Source organism: Acromyrmex echinatior, chromosome 16 (genome assembly GCF_024713525.1).
Source record: "Acromyrmex echinatior isolate Ae372 chromosome 16, ASM2471352v2, whole genome shotgun sequence".
NCBI classification, from domain to species: domain Eukaryota; kingdom Metazoa; phylum Arthropoda; class Insecta; order Hymenoptera; family Formicidae; genus Acromyrmex; species Acromyrmex echinatior.
In genome coordinates, this window is record NC_141867.1 from 6003934 (window position 1) to 6019819 (window position 15886).

The 15886-nt window shown below is 35.7% G+C and overlaps 2 protein-coding genes across 5 annotated transcripts in view; both read right to left on the reverse strand.

Moving 5' to 3' along the window:
• bru3 (CUGBP Elav-like family member bruno 3) overlaps positions 1-15886 on the reverse strand; it is a 467269-nt gene that overhangs the window by 191265 nt on the left and 260118 nt on the right. The window lies entirely within an intron of this gene.
• The window catches only part of LOC105153220 (CUGBP Elav-like family member 3), a 448428-nt gene continuing 432542 nt past the window's right edge, over positions 1-15886 (reverse strand). The window contains exon 3 of the mRNA XM_087414569.1: positions 1-15886. This exon is cut by the window's right edge and continues 24617 nt beyond it. The gene's annotated coding sequence lies outside the window, so the exon portion shown is untranslated.

A 15886-nucleotide genomic window follows, 5' to 3' on the forward strand; every position in this document is an offset into this window, starting at 1 on the left:
TTTTTTGCTGTTCATTTTAAAAATCATTTAATAGGGTTCAAGGAGATTTCCGTCGAATATGGCCAACCCTGTATATATATATTTGCGGAGAATCTGCTGAGTATTACTTTAACTGACCTAATAATTCTAGTTAATAATTCTAGCTATAATAATTTTAGAGATTAATTAGAATAAATTTTAATATGAAAATGATCGTAATAGGTCTTTGAGTTGTAAGATTTACGTTGACTGATGACAGAATTTAAAACGTTTATATGTTAATTTCTAACTTAATTTATATGTTCAAATTTACATATTTACTATTTATATATAATTTATATATAATTTGTATAAAATAATGTCGATTTTTATCGCTTGGTTGACTTTGTGTTTTTACTTATTATTTTTATTTATTATGTACAAATAATGTATACTGCAATCAATTAATATATTTAATTCAATTTAATTTAATTTTAATGAGAATTATTTATTAATAATAATTTAACAAGTTGCACATGTAAATTATTTTATTTCTTTTCGTAAAGATTGAAGCGATTAATTATTAATTATTGCTTAAAAAGAATTGTTAAAATGAAATTTAATTTGAAATCTGAATTTGTGAAGAATATATAAAGTTCCTCTTTGTTTTGTGATTGAAAAATATATAAATAAATTAATAATTTATTATTATTACATTTTTAGAAGAATTTTTGCCTGAAAAAAGAGTGAAATATTAAGTTTTAATGAACCAAAAAAGAAAGAGAATGAGTCACTCTCTCTCTATGCTTCACGATTTTTAATTTAATTTTTTTTTTTTTCACAAAATCACACAATTTTATGAATAATGTTATAGAAATACCTTTTCGAGTAAAATGAGGTAAATTTTATTCTTCAAACAAATGCTTAATTTTATGTTTCATAATGGCTCCTCTATCCACATTAATTAAAATTGCTAGAATATTCCAAAATATTCAGCATTTACGTTAGTAACATTAAATATTTTGATATTTGATAGACAAGCGATGCTGGGCCTTTGTTTTCATTGCGCACGGCGTAGTGTTCTGTATACATCAGTCGCGTTATCTGACCATTCGTGTGTTCTAAACTCCAATGAGCGGTTAATATCGTAAGATGCTCTGTGTTCCGTAGCATTAGCTCTCGTTGCAATAGGTATTGAAACGCGATTATTCCTTATGGACAATTAGCAACTACAAGTTCGCACGATCGATTAACATACCATAAGCGTATTGAGATAGTTATTCAAGTATATAGGGTGTCCCTTAAAGACAACGTTTCTGAATAGATTCCTGAGATAATTTTATTATAAGATGAAAATTCTAATACCAAAATGTCGGACTGTAATAGTTTTTGAATTATAACATTTAAAATTAATCATATCATTTAAAATCATATTATTTAAAATTTTTATGTGTGATATAAAATGCTATAAAAAATTAATTGTTGCCTTAAAGATTATGTATGCAAAGATAAAATTATTTATATTTCTAATTATTGATATGTAATTATTGATATTTATTATATTAAAAAATTATCATAGCCTCGACATTTTGATATTAGGATTTTTTCAAAATAATTTCAGGAATCTCTCTTTAAATATATATTGTTACAGTCTCCCTGTATAGTGTATCTATATACGAGATATTATCTCGTGCGATGTCGGAAGTTATTATAAAATACGATAGGGAATAAGAGAGAGAATTACAAATTGTCAAATTATCATTTTGTAATACTTACGGAAGATAATTATTTCGTAAGTATATCTTAAATTCATGTCACGTCTTTAATTAATTTTTCTACGATTTAAAGCAAAGATATATGACAGGCAATTTTCGGCTGTCGTTTATATAAAGTCTTTGGCAATGTAATTGCATACACATGGATATGACACAATTTTAATTATTTTCTATAAACGATACAACAATCGACGGACTTCATCTATAATATAGTCTTGCTATTACATGTGGTTCATTTATCGTTTTTATATCAGAAGTGCGGAGTAATACAAATCGCTGGATCGAAATAATCAAGTAATGAAAAGCCGATACATTGAACATTTTTCAATTTTTAACTAGAAATATTAGAAACACAAAACATATTTATCATTTATCTTACAATTGAATATTCCGGTAAAAATATAGATACCTAATAGTTTTTGTTTGTTTGTGACGTACTCTGTCTCTCTGCGTGCGGATGTGTGTAGTGTGTGTAGTGACGTCACACGGTCGTCATGTTATCAGTCACGTCTTGAAATTCGAGCGGATTAGATGTTCTCTTTGCATGTCTGTTGTCTCTTATTATTTTCTAAAACATATCATTTCTTACGAATAATTAATAATTGCGTGATTAATTGACTGTCATGCTAAACGTAAGCATATCAGTCATTTCAAATCGATAGTGCGAAGTGATAAGCGAAACGCCGGATCGTGAGTAATTTAGTAAAAGAAAACGTACTATTATTAACTCTCCGGAGCTGACGTCTAAAATTTATAATTATAACATTGCAGTTATTAATGTTGGATCTGTGAAATCATTTAATTTTGCTATTAAAAGACACTGATTAATTTCAAGAAATCAAAATGACGTAACTCGTTAAAAAAGAATGTATGTTTTTAAATATTACGTTTATTTTAATGTAGTTTAAATTTATAGTTTAATATATAAGAATATAATTGATTGGACTCAATAGACTCACCATCAATTCCGAATAGTTCATTTTTAATGGAAAAGCCATTATAGTAGCATTGAAACAATGTATTTTGAGGCAAGAAACACAATAAAGAATAATGAATTCTAAAAAAATATTACCAGGAAAACTGTAAAATTTTTAAATAGACCGCCCTCTAAAAATTAATGTCGCGAATTTTACGCAATGTGTCACGTAGTCATCGCATTTAAGTTTGCATATTTTGAGTGTAATAATTACGTTTTCACAAGTGAATATTATGTGTGAGATCTCCAACAATCTGAGAGGATGAGGCTTGGGGAAATATCGGGTCAATAGAGCATCTATACCGAGTAACTAATTTTTTTTTTTAAATATTAGGGGAGACCGGAGTCAGTTGACTAGGGATAAATAGAATAAGAATAATCGAGGCTATATTAAAAAGAACACACGTGAAACACGCGTGTCTGAGCACGCAGCAGCGACTGTCGCTAAATCTGCTGTAACATCTTGTTGCGAATACATCTAATTGTAAGATAGAAGTTATGCCACAATTTAAAACATTCGTACCTAAGTAAATATTTTTATTCTTAAAGTTTTTAGTTTACAATCGTATATGATTGTCTGAGATTTTTGATTTCTGCTTAGCTAAATGTTTTTACTTAATAAAGTCCAAGATTTGTTTTATTTATATATTTTGTTATTGTATATTGTTAATATTTTTAAAAAATGAATGGAGAATTGATGGAAAATGGATGGAGATAGTAGACTATTTACAGCAAGGAACTGTATGATTCATTTAGTGATGACTCTTATAATACTTACTTAAAATTTTATTCTTTTAAAGAGATTTTCCACAGTGATAAATGTTATAAGTTCCCTCATGTCCAATCTCGAAAACTAGGCTCATTTACATATTTTTGCACGAAATGAACAAATTTTGCAAAAAGAATTGTTTTGCTCTGTGAAGCGAATGTTTGGATTTAAAATAAATTTTTATAAAAGTTTTATTAATATGTAGCTAAAGATGTAGCTTAAAATTAATCTTTAATTTAATAATCTTAGTCGAATTATCCCGGGACTAGTTGAATGAGATGGAATGCATTTTTTTTTCATATTAATTATCAGTTTCTTATTATTAAAATATTAGGTAGTCAAATATATGTGATAACTATAGAATTCATTTTTTTCAATAAGTTTCTTAATTTCGTCTGTAAAAATTCGGAACTGAAAAATGAGTCTATTAGCCCCGGTCTCTTCTAATTTTTTATTGTATTGCTTAGATAAAGAATTTTTATAAATAAAAATAAATATACCTATAGAATATAAGTACTTAATATATTTTAATATTTAAAATATCACGTTCTTAAATCGATTATAACAAGAATCTTATAGAACTATAGCTCGTTGACCTGAGTTTTATTAATTTGTTAATTTATTGTAAATTATACAAACGAAATGATATTATTTTATACAAAAGAATTGATATTATTTTACGTTGTAATTAATTTTTTGTTTTAATATTCGCGAGGAGGAAATACTCCTCCCTGTGTTGAACTATGGTCTGCTGTTACCAAACATAAAGCAACCGGGATCGTTGATAATTATCGTCCATGCAACCGCTTTTTCTTCCGCGTGCGCGCTATGTGGCGTCATGACATTAGGGGTAGATAGTAGGTGGATGGGTGGGCCGGACTTGGCTCCGTGCACCGGGCACTAGAGACGATTCGGCGTGTGCAATGGCTCGTAACGCCGCGCGCAGCGAGAAACGCACAGGATCCGCCTCGCCGACGCGAGAGGCTGGAGATCCGGAGCTTGGACGGCAGCCAAGCGCCGCTTTACTTTATTCGACTTTCGCGTGAGAAGCACGGGGATCCGAAGAGCAAAGAGTACATATACCGGGACAGATATATCGATGTCCTTAAAAAAAAAAAAATTATCGCGTCACTGAATATTCAGCGTAACTGTGACTACGCTAAGTTCGCTCCGCCGATCGGAACTTTCGCTTCATCGCGCGAACATCAATCTCATATCCAATAGAAATATTTTAGCTCTCTTCTTGCTAGCAAAAATTGCATCGATTCGCGAAAAATCAGTGAAATTAACAAAGTTTCAACATTAATAAAACAGATTCCTGTTTTCTTAATAAGATTATCGCTGCGAACAAAGTATGGGATGAAAATAAAAGATGAGGCTTCGTGGAAGCTAGAGAGGTTCTTATTGTTTATGATAAGCGTGAAATACTATTTTTGTACTTCGCACGAGGTAGAGCGTTTTCAATTAAGTAACTTGTTCTCAATTAAGTAGCCGCCTGTACGTTATATTGGCGATCGTTACGGAAAGTTCTGTTTATTAAGAAAAAAACTGAGGAGAAAGACTGCTTAAAATTATCTTTTGTTCTACCTGATCTACTTAAAAATAAATATTAGACCTGAATTTAACGGGAGGAGTGTATATCGCATTGGACTGGGAAAAGAGGCGGAGAAACAAGAAAACGTAGGGCGTAATCCTTCGGTTCGACAGTCTCGGAAGCTGCCCACGGACTTCTCCTTCGTATTATATGGTTCTTTTACGGAGTGGGCAGTCCGTTTCTGCGGATAAGAGAATCAAGCCGGTACCTACAACGGCACTGCAGAGAAAAGGTTAACGGCGCTTTAATTGGCCGGGCGCATCGCCCCGAGTTAGGAAACGGGAACTAATCCAACGTGAACCAGGCGAGCTTGACCAAGAAAATGCCCCATGGTCACTAACGTCAGGCACAGACGCGTCACCTCTCTGCACCCCGCATCCGCCCTTCTCCTCCCGCACGCGCTTTCCGTTTCTCTCATTGCTTTCACTGCGAACACCCAGCATACAGACACGCTCGAGCAAAATCGTTTCTTCTGCTTTACGGTTTTAATAAATCTCCGCGAGGAGGTAATTCGCGGTGGGTCGGGACGGACATTAAACTCACTGCTTCCCTGAGTTCCGCTCACTCGATTCACCCTCTTCCTTTTTCGTACTGGACGACTAGATCCCATACGATACGACCGGAGACTGATCCGGGAGGGATTAATAGTGGAGATGGAATACTACAGGGCGAATAATATATGCGAATAATAAACACGCATAAATAGAATAGAGATAAATAATACCGATTTTAAAATTGTAATTTTTCCAACTTTAATTCTTCAGTATTCTTGAATAATATTTTAGAAAATAAATCATCAGGATATGATTTCAAAGACGCATTCTGAAAATTGATTAAAATTGAGAATTCTGATATAATTATATTCAAGGTATGAAAATTTTAGTGAGAGTGAATCATTAGCGACGAAGTCGACAAATAATATTGCGTTAAATTTTTGTGCTTAGACCTAGTATAAGTTTACTAATCTATTATTTGTTGATATTATTTTCGTTTCTCAAATAAAAATTTTTTGTATAATTAGTATGTAATTGATTAATATTGAGATAATTTTAATATTTGTTTATTGGACGTCAGATTTTATTTTGTTCCAAACAGTCAATTTTATAATAAATAACAAGTAATGAACAATATAAAAATAAAACATTAGTAAATGAATTTTGAATGTGACCGTAAGATATTTTGTGCTGTATTTGTGATGCACATGTTTATAGTAAAAAATCTGGATACTTTCTTTCTCTCTTGTTTTCTTTCTCTCTTGCATCACTTTATATAATATTTAACCCTGAAAAAAATATAGGGAAATAAAATGCAGATTTCAAATTTTACTAAAAAAATATTTGGAAAGAGAAAAAAGTCAAAATAAAATGACAAAAATCTAAATATTAACAATTTTTTTGCTGCACGTTTTATAAATAATAATTTATTTTTATTTCATATAAATACAATAATATAAAAATTTTCCTCCGATTTTCTTGGTCCATGGAGATATAAATACTGTAAAACAATTTTAATAAAACCTTTATATTCTAAGAATCGCTAGTACTTGTCTTATTTTCTTTTCTTTTCTCTATAAATTTTATCTTTTATCTAAGCAGTAATCTCGTAAATTTAATAATATTAAAATTTCTTAAATAGCTTTAAAAATCACATCTTCATGGTGCTCTTAAATTGCATTTCATGAAAATGTATTTATAAAGTGTTTACTAAAGAGTAAAGAAACAATAAATGATTTTATTAAATTTGGAAACAAATTCTCTTTTGTGAAAATTGCTATTATTTTATCAAGTATTTTTTTAGAAATTTATGCAAGTTGTAATTTGTATCTTATTGCATAAGACACGTGTCAAATCAAATTGTGATTATTTTACTGTCAACATCGATAATATTAAATTCTATTTAACAAGCTTTATGTATGTGTATTTTTATACACAATAAATTGTATGATTATAATATTATAGAAAAGTCGGAACATTAATTTTTTTAGTCCATTGATTTTTAAATATTAGGTGTAGTAAAAAGAAATTCATCTTGGAAAAATAATGGATTTCTTTTTACTACACCTAATATTAGTAGATCTCTGAAATGTTCCTAATCTGTATGTACGACATTTATCTACAGTTTACAATAACGAGAAACCATTTTCTTCGAATACTCAGAGTTAGAGATTATTGCACTCGGGTGTGTATCTTATTTTTTTCACATGCAAGATTCCGAGTCTTACACCAACGAGTCTTACACGAGCGGTATCTCGGGTACGTTTGCGCGAGAGTAGCAGCTTACTGTTCCCTCGGGTGTCCCGTTTCACCAACGAATACAATAAATACGGACTATTTTAAATCTACATCCTACGAAGGGTAGTAAATTGCGAAATAATTACGTCGGGCCGCACACGCGTTTGCTCGCTTCAGAAGGGTCGGTTACGTGAGGTGGGTTAGGCAGAGGAATACACGAGGAATATATACTTCATGGTTTCAAGGGTACTGCAACGATTCGCTTTCCCTCGGGAGAGATGGTACTTCATAGGACGAAAAAAAAGAATGCAACACAAACCCATGTAACGTGTTGCGCTGGCCGCGAGTACGAAGAAATTGTGTATTTCCGTATCCGTGGAGTGCACTCGTGTCGTTTTCATTCGTAATTGCTCGTATCAAAACGCTTTGCGAACAAAATTGAAAGGAAGATGAATGATTTAATGCAATAAAACTATTTCATGTTCGTAAATTTCAATTTTAATCAATTTTAATCTTTTTTCCTTCAATGCATATAATTTAAAAATATTCAGTCCCTATAATTTGTTTTCAGTTTACAATTATTCTAATTTGTCTTTTTATTTGTTATAGAAATATAATTGGATCATTCTTATTTTTTCAATCTTATTCTTCAATCTGTTGAATAAATTCATTAGACATTATTATGGTCATTTAAATTAATAATAGTTATCATAGATATCTGCTTTTTATCACAATTTCCATCCGTCTTAGTTATTTCGTCTTCGAAATTTTATCTTTCATTTCCAAAATAATAGAATCAAATACGTGAATGTGTACATATATATAAACTTATTACTCCCTCACATTATACGATCGAGAAAACAGTCACGCCCATTGATCCTCGCGAAACTTTGCGGAGACTTTGTTCGTGAACGAACTATTCAGCGAAATCTTGAAGCGAAACTTCCCGCGACGCGTTTTCGGGGGCGAATCTGTTCTTCTCGAGACAAGGAGAACACGCGCACCGTGGGGAGATAGTGGTGTACACAGAAGAAAGAGAAGGACAAGGCGAAAGAGAAAGAGAGTAGCAGTAGAGAAGCAGAAGCTGGAGCACGCCTCCGCCGTACCTTTCAATTTGCGAGGCAATATTTTCGGCGTACGCCGCGGCCGGCTGAGCTCGGTGTTTTATAAGGTCGTTACCAAGGTTGCGCTAATCTTCACCCTAGCCGCAAAGCTTCTGGCAAAGTGCCCGCCAAGAAAATATTGTTCCGCCGGTCTTATCTGACTTGTATCTCGGTAGAGACCCGAGTACGAGAAGAGCCCAACCTGTCGACCACCCCACACGTGTGGATATATAAACGCGGGAAATTTCATATTCTCAAAGTGAGGAATTTACTGTGTGTTGCCGGAAATCCGAGTGCGGAAATACCGCAGGGAGAAATGTAGGGCTTGTGGGAAGAGAGCGACGCAGAGCACGAGTACCACCGGCGTTATTATCTCCTTTTCGCGAATGCATATTCGCATCCGCGTCACGCAGTCGAGACTCCAATGCTGACTTTATCGCGTGGTACGTTGTCAGCTCGCGTCGAAGCACGAATTAAACTCCCGTTTTTAGTTCGGAAAATGAGTGAAACCTCCAGCGAAATAGTGAACGAATGTTCGATATTGAAAAACAGTATTTCAACGTAACTATTATTCCTAAGCTCTTAACTACTTTGTGCATTGCTGCTAAAATCGTGCGTCTAGATTTTACGAATTTAGATGTCACGTAGCATAGTCTATCTCTTCATTTTTTTCCCTTATTAACGAAGCGTGTAACAATTACTTAAGGAATGAAAAGGGCAAATAGCTGTGAGTGTTACGCTGCATTTGCGCCGTAGGCTGGAACAGAGCAATGAGGCTTCTGAGGTTCGTCGGTCTTCCTTGCGTCTCTCGTGGCCTCTCGAATCAGTTATACGACCCATGAAAGAAGACTTTATCCCACTGGCAATTAGTTGCATCCATAATGAGATCCCGTTAAACTCGTAAATTCTAATGGGATTAAAAGGAGCCTCGATAATGTCGGAGTCTACCCATTCTCCGATACGATCTCGGAGATAAATGACTACCCCTTTTTTTTCAGTCCGAAATCGCTTTTCGTTATCGCGGGAAAATCCCTCGCGTGATATTCGATGCCCGATAAATTTGGTATTTCCGCACGTGTAATGAAATTTCCGGCCTCCGACGCTTGCTGATCGCGCGCAGCTGGAAGCTTAATGATCGTGGACATCTCACAAACATCACGTACTCCGAAATACGCGAACGTGACCGCAACACCAAACGTGATCGCGATTTCCCCCTACATGCTAGCCAACTCGAGGGAGCAACTTTAAGGGCAAGGGAGCGAAGGGGCGGAGAAAGCGGAAGGTAGATTACCCCGGAAACCACAGTGAATAAGTATAAAAGCTAGCAGTCATTTTGATATCATGTTGTCATGAGAAAAATATATGTGGTTAAAATTTTTGTGTGCAGCTAGTGAGCTCTATAACACACTGCGAGCACTATTGAGGAATGGAAGTGTCTCGATTACTAAATAAGGACATTCTGTGTGCAAATATGATATTTTTTTTTATCAGGGATTCATTGATTAGCTAATTTACTACCATAAATAGTAAAACGTCAGAAAACTTAGAATATACACACTGGAAGGGCCACATCGTATCTGACCAATTTAATAAAAATGTCTCCAACGTCTGTCTTTGTCTGAAAACTTGTTTTGCTGAGCGTTAATGCGTGATTTGCATGTAAGCTTTGAACGTACACATATGTATGTTCTAAGGCAGAGTGGTGAAAATACAACACTCTTAATACATAACAATAATCGACGCATGCTCATAAAGGTGAAGCATTATTCAGACGAGGACGGATAGATATTAGAATCACCGACAATCTCCTACGATCCTTCTAATACGTATGTTCTAAGTTTTCTTAACATTAATTAATGATGGTATTTCTTTTTTTATCAAGGGTCCGCTGATTAGTTAATGTTTTACTGCCACAAATAGTAAAAAGTCAGAAAATTTAGAATATACACACTGGAAGGACCATATCGTATCTGACCAATTTAATAAAAATGTCTCCAACGTCTGTCTTTGTCTGAAAACTTGTTTTGCTGAGCGTTAATGCGTGATTTGCATGTAAGCTTTGAACATACACATATGTATGTTCTAAGGCAGAGTGGTGAAAATACAACACTCTTAATACATAACAATAATCGACGCATGCTCATAAAGGTGAAGCATTATTTAGACGAGGACGGATAGATATTAGAATCACCGACAATCCCCTATGATCCTTCTAATACGTATGTTCTAAGTTTTCTTAACATTAATTAATGATGGTATTTCTTTTTTTATCAAGGGTCCGCTGATTAGTTAATGTTTTACTGCCACAAATAGTAAAAAGTCAGAAAATTTAGAATATACACACTGGAAGGACCATATCGTATCTGACCAATTTAATAAAAATGTCTCCAACGTCTGTCTTTGTCTGAAAACTTGTTTTGCTGAGCGTTAATGCGTGATTTGCATGTAAGCTTTGAACATACACATATGTATGTTCTAAGGCAGAGTGGTGAAAATACAACACTCTTAATACATAACAATAATCGACGCATGCTCATAAAGGTGAAGCATTATTTAGACGAGGACGGATAGATATTAGAATCACCGACAATCCCCTATGATCCTTCTAATACGTATGTTCTAAGTTTTCTTAACATTAGTTAATGATGGTATTTCTTTTTTTATCAAGGGTCCGCTGATTAGTTAATGTTTTACTGCCACAAATAGTAAAAAGTCAGAAAATTTAGAATATACACACTGGAAGGACCATATCGTATCTGACCAATTTAATAAAAATGTCTCCAACGTCTGTCTTTGTCTGAAAACTTGTTTTGCTGAGCGTTAATGCGTGATTTGCATGTAAGCTTTGAACATACACATATGTATGTTCTAAGGCAGAGTGGTGAAAATACAACACTCTTAATACATAACAATAATCGACGCATGCTCATAAAGGTGAAGCATTATTCAGACGAGGACGGATAGATATTAGAATCACCGACAATCTCCTACGATCCTTCTAATACGTATGTTCTAAGTTTTCTTAACATTAATTAATGATGGTATTTCTTTTTTTATCAAGGGTCCGCTGATTAGTTAATGTTTTACTGCCACAAATAGTAAAAAGCCAGAAAATTTAGAATATACACACTGGAAGGACCATATCGTATCTGACCAATTTAATAAAAATGTCTCCAACGTCTGTCTTTGTCTGAAAACTTGTTTTGCTGAGCGTTAATGCGTGATTTGCATGTAAGCTTTGAACATACACATATGTATGTTCTAAGGCAGAGTGGTGAAAATACAACACTCTTAATACATAACAATAATCGACGCATGCTCATAAAGGTGAAGCATTATTTAGACGAGGACGGATAGATATTAGAATCATCGACAATATCTACCACCTATGACCCTTCCAGTATGTATGTTCTGAATTAGAAAACAAGTATTTGCTTGCCTTCTTTTTCTTCGTCGAGTCATAGTTTTCTATTTGTTTAGTATAGGGAAGGCTTGTCCCAATATATTGTAAAGTTCATTGTGTGTAATCTACAAATACACGTTCTAACTCTAACAAGATAATTTCTTCGAGATAATCATAATTACGCAAGAAACAATTTTTCGGATCTGTCTTCCAGCTCCTGTTGTTTCTCAAAATCACGCCTCGAGAGAAAGAAATAGATCGGCGTTCCATCTTCGCGCTCGTAAATGCAACCCCTGCCGTTAGCGCGGGGATGAGGAGGGAAGTGCAGGGTCTGTGAAAGTAGAGACTATGATATCCAGTGCGCACAGTGGAAACTCGTTCCGAGCAAAGAGTAGGATTTACCGGCAGAATAAGGAATATTCCGGGTTCTTACGAGTCTGAAATAGGCGACTAGACGGTAAGGCCAATAAAGAAAATATGGCGTTTGCCGGGATCGCACGCGTTGAATGCATCTTTGTCCCTTCTCCCTTAGAGATACACCACGCGATTTCTGTGAAAAAACGACCACTAAATGCGTTAGAACTGAATTTATTTGTAGAAGAGCTTTACGTATTCGGAAATAAATTTCCGTGCTTACAATACTCGTCTTCGCGGCGCGGTTTATTATTCGTTACATCATCATATTAGAGTTTCACGAGTCTGACGTAGTCGCGTATTTTTATTCATACGCAATGAGAGTTTTCGTAACGCGAATGCGAAATGATTACGTATTAAAATGGCGCGGAGGGATGCGTGCTTCGCACGTGAAGTATTACACCGTAGTATCTACGTATTTCTTCCGACGCTCCCACCACGCGTGCATCGCCGACTGCGTATAAATTATGCAAGACGTATGCTCAGATGGATGGCGAAGGTATTCTAGGTTGTCGACAAAGTTTAAGCATCCGCGTCTGTTGGGGCAGAGAACGCCTGGATAGGAACTGAGACTTCGAAAGCCAGCGGCACGCCCGCAGTCGACTTTTTGCACAGCTATTGCAACAGTTGGCCCCTTTAAGGCTATCCGAGAGCACACTCGACCACGACTCCTCCTTTTAACGCTCCTTATAAACGGTTCTTCGATTCAAAGCCGGTCAGTCATGTTAGTTTTTCAACTAACTAATCGCGTATGCAGTTTCGTCAATGGAGGTAACGTCAATGCTGTCGGGTAAATTTCGTAATATCGATGCGACAAATAATTAGTTTTATATTTGTACTCAAATTGTTTTTTTTTTATATCGGAACCGCATAAAACATGTCAATGCGTGTTATATTAAGCAACGTTTCCAAGATTTTAAGATGTAAAACTTAATCTTTGAGCTTTAAGCCATAGAAATTGTCTGATCATAGTCGAATATGAGTAGAATAATTGACTATGATTGGTGAATTTCTTACAGCTTGTTGCTTAAAGTTTAAGTTTTCCGCTTTAAAATCTCATTGTAGACGCTTTAGATAACTAGTTTGAACGGTTGTATTTACATGAGAATTGCTATGATGGAACCCGTAACTTACGAACTTATGCTTCAGAAATAGTCTTCTTATTCAACAGTAACTACTTACCTAATAATCAATATTGAATTGCAGTATTAGTTATGAGATGTTAATTTTACGTGTAATCATTTTACGTAATCTCTTAATATTACAAGAAGACTAATCTAAATTTCTCATTGTGTGAAAGCAATGTATTTAGATTTGTGAGAAATGTTAATCATTTAAAAATTATCTCAGTTAAGATCGAAGAAATGCGACGATATATTTAAGGTATTAAATAATTTAGAAATAAGATTTTCTTCGAAAATTGCAATTCATGAATCATTTTGAAAATATTTTATTAGAAGAACTTAGTATATATATATATATATATCTTTAATCTTCCAAAGGATTTGCGAATATTATAATCGTCGAATATTTCCAGGAGCTCATACTTGGAGCTTTCTCCCTCTTTCTCCGGTTTCCTTCGTTCATTGCTCTCTCGAGTGGTGAGAGCCTGGCTCGGGACTAACCGACTCATTCATTGCCTAGTTTAGCAGCAGTTTGCCCTGAATATTCATAGCTGGCCTCATCCCGGCGGCCCGAGTAAATATCACTCGAAAAGTTCAACGGTTCCTTAGTTCTGGACTGTAAAAGTCGTTCTGCGTGTGTATCTTATTAATATACTACATTAATACACTAAAATAGGTCGCACGAAAGGTACGCATAGAAGGTACCTAATAACATTTCAAAATATTATATTTGTCATCGCATAGAAAAACAAATTTTTATTGAATGCGAATTTATGCCTCAACACCATAGTGTAGTCCGACACAGAACGACACGATCAGCCGAAATTGTACGACTTCGGTAACAGCGAAACGTGTCATCAGAGAGCCGATAAACAAACCAGCCGCTAAATTGCTAGCGGCAAATTGTGCTCCAAACTGTGCCCATACCTAGTAATCACGCGTGCAATCGTATCGGAAGTAATTACAATGTGCAACGCGATCGTAGGCAATTTTTCCTGTGCAAAAAAGTCCCGGGTGCGGGACTCGGGACTAATGCGACAATTTCCGTTCGCGCCGTGGCCGCCACCGCGGCCGTGTCTCATCTCCGCGTCGCGGTCCGCGTTATGTCCCCTCATCATACTCTGCGTGTTCTCTCTTCGACTCATTTGAGATGCACTGCCGCAAAGCGCGTAGCACGCGCGACCAATGCGAATCCAATATCGGAAAACAATTTTTCTCGACGAAGAATTTTAGCGCGGCTTTTCAAGACTTCGGACCTTACTGGCTCGTGCTGTGGTACTTCCGGACTCGGCGCGCCAGCTCTCTTCCTTCACCGACCTTTATTCTCTATCCTTCCCGCCGCCAGGATCTCCTGCTCTTGCTCTGCTTCTGTCGTGTCGGCCCATTTTCTCCGTACCACCTTTAAACCGCGCTCGTTTCTCGCAATAAAAGAGTGCCCGCGGTCTTTCGCCGTGACTTACGGCCGTGCCGGTAATAACGATAAACGTTAATGTCGCTTTGTCGTTGCGAGCGCCAAGCTATCGGGGATTAATCGGTTCGTTAAATTCTTTTTTCTTTTCATCCGCGCCGTTTGCATCGGCATCGAAAGGTATTCCCCCTTTTATCCGTTACGAATCTGAGAATAACGAGATCGGGGATGCACTTGTATCGTTCATGTGAAAATGTGAGGTGCGTTCCCCCGCAGGGCATTACTGACAACGCGATATTGCGACGCGAAAATTGCGTAGGGCTTTATTGAAATATAATTAATTAGCGTGTGAATCAAAGGGAACCGACGGGTACAAGAGAACGCGAGCGGCGGTTCGAACGAAGCGTCTAGTTAGAACGGTCGCTGAAAGTTAGCCCGAGTTTCGTCTCGACGCAGGAAGCTGGCCATGAAGCACACTCGTTTATAACGGACCGGGGAAACAAAATTAAATTGTAATTGCACCACGTATACAATGGCGCGGACCATCTAGGTAAGCACCCTGCGACGACAACTAATTACATTTAGGTACCTCACTTTTACCATGACGCGGAGTAATTGCCTCGGGTAGTCATAATGAAAAAGTATCGATTGTGCCCGCGTTACCGCTCGCGAGGAGGAAACTTGTACCTTTCGTCATCCGCGTTTAATGCACAACTCTTGCAGTCTTTTAGCAACCCTCGTGTTTTTTACGACGCGTATTACAAATTAACGACACCTGCGCTGTGCATTCGTAATGAACGCACTGAATATGTGAAAAAGCGTGAACAAGATAGTTGCATGCGTTTATTCCTACGTTTAATAACATTAACGAAACGACATTAATTGCCCTTCTTTTTTTCAAGTTTATTTTACGTAGATAATTGATCATTTTCAAGACTCTCTATTCTTTTTACGATAATATATGGCGAAAAGTTTTATCGTTGGTTGAAAACTATACACGAGAGACTGAAAATATCAGATTGAATTTTAATGTGCCGGTTAACCAATCTAGCTAAATTTTCGGTGTTTATCAATCAATCTTTGAGAAAAAAATCTATATCTGATAATTAATAAATAACGAGAAAATTTCTT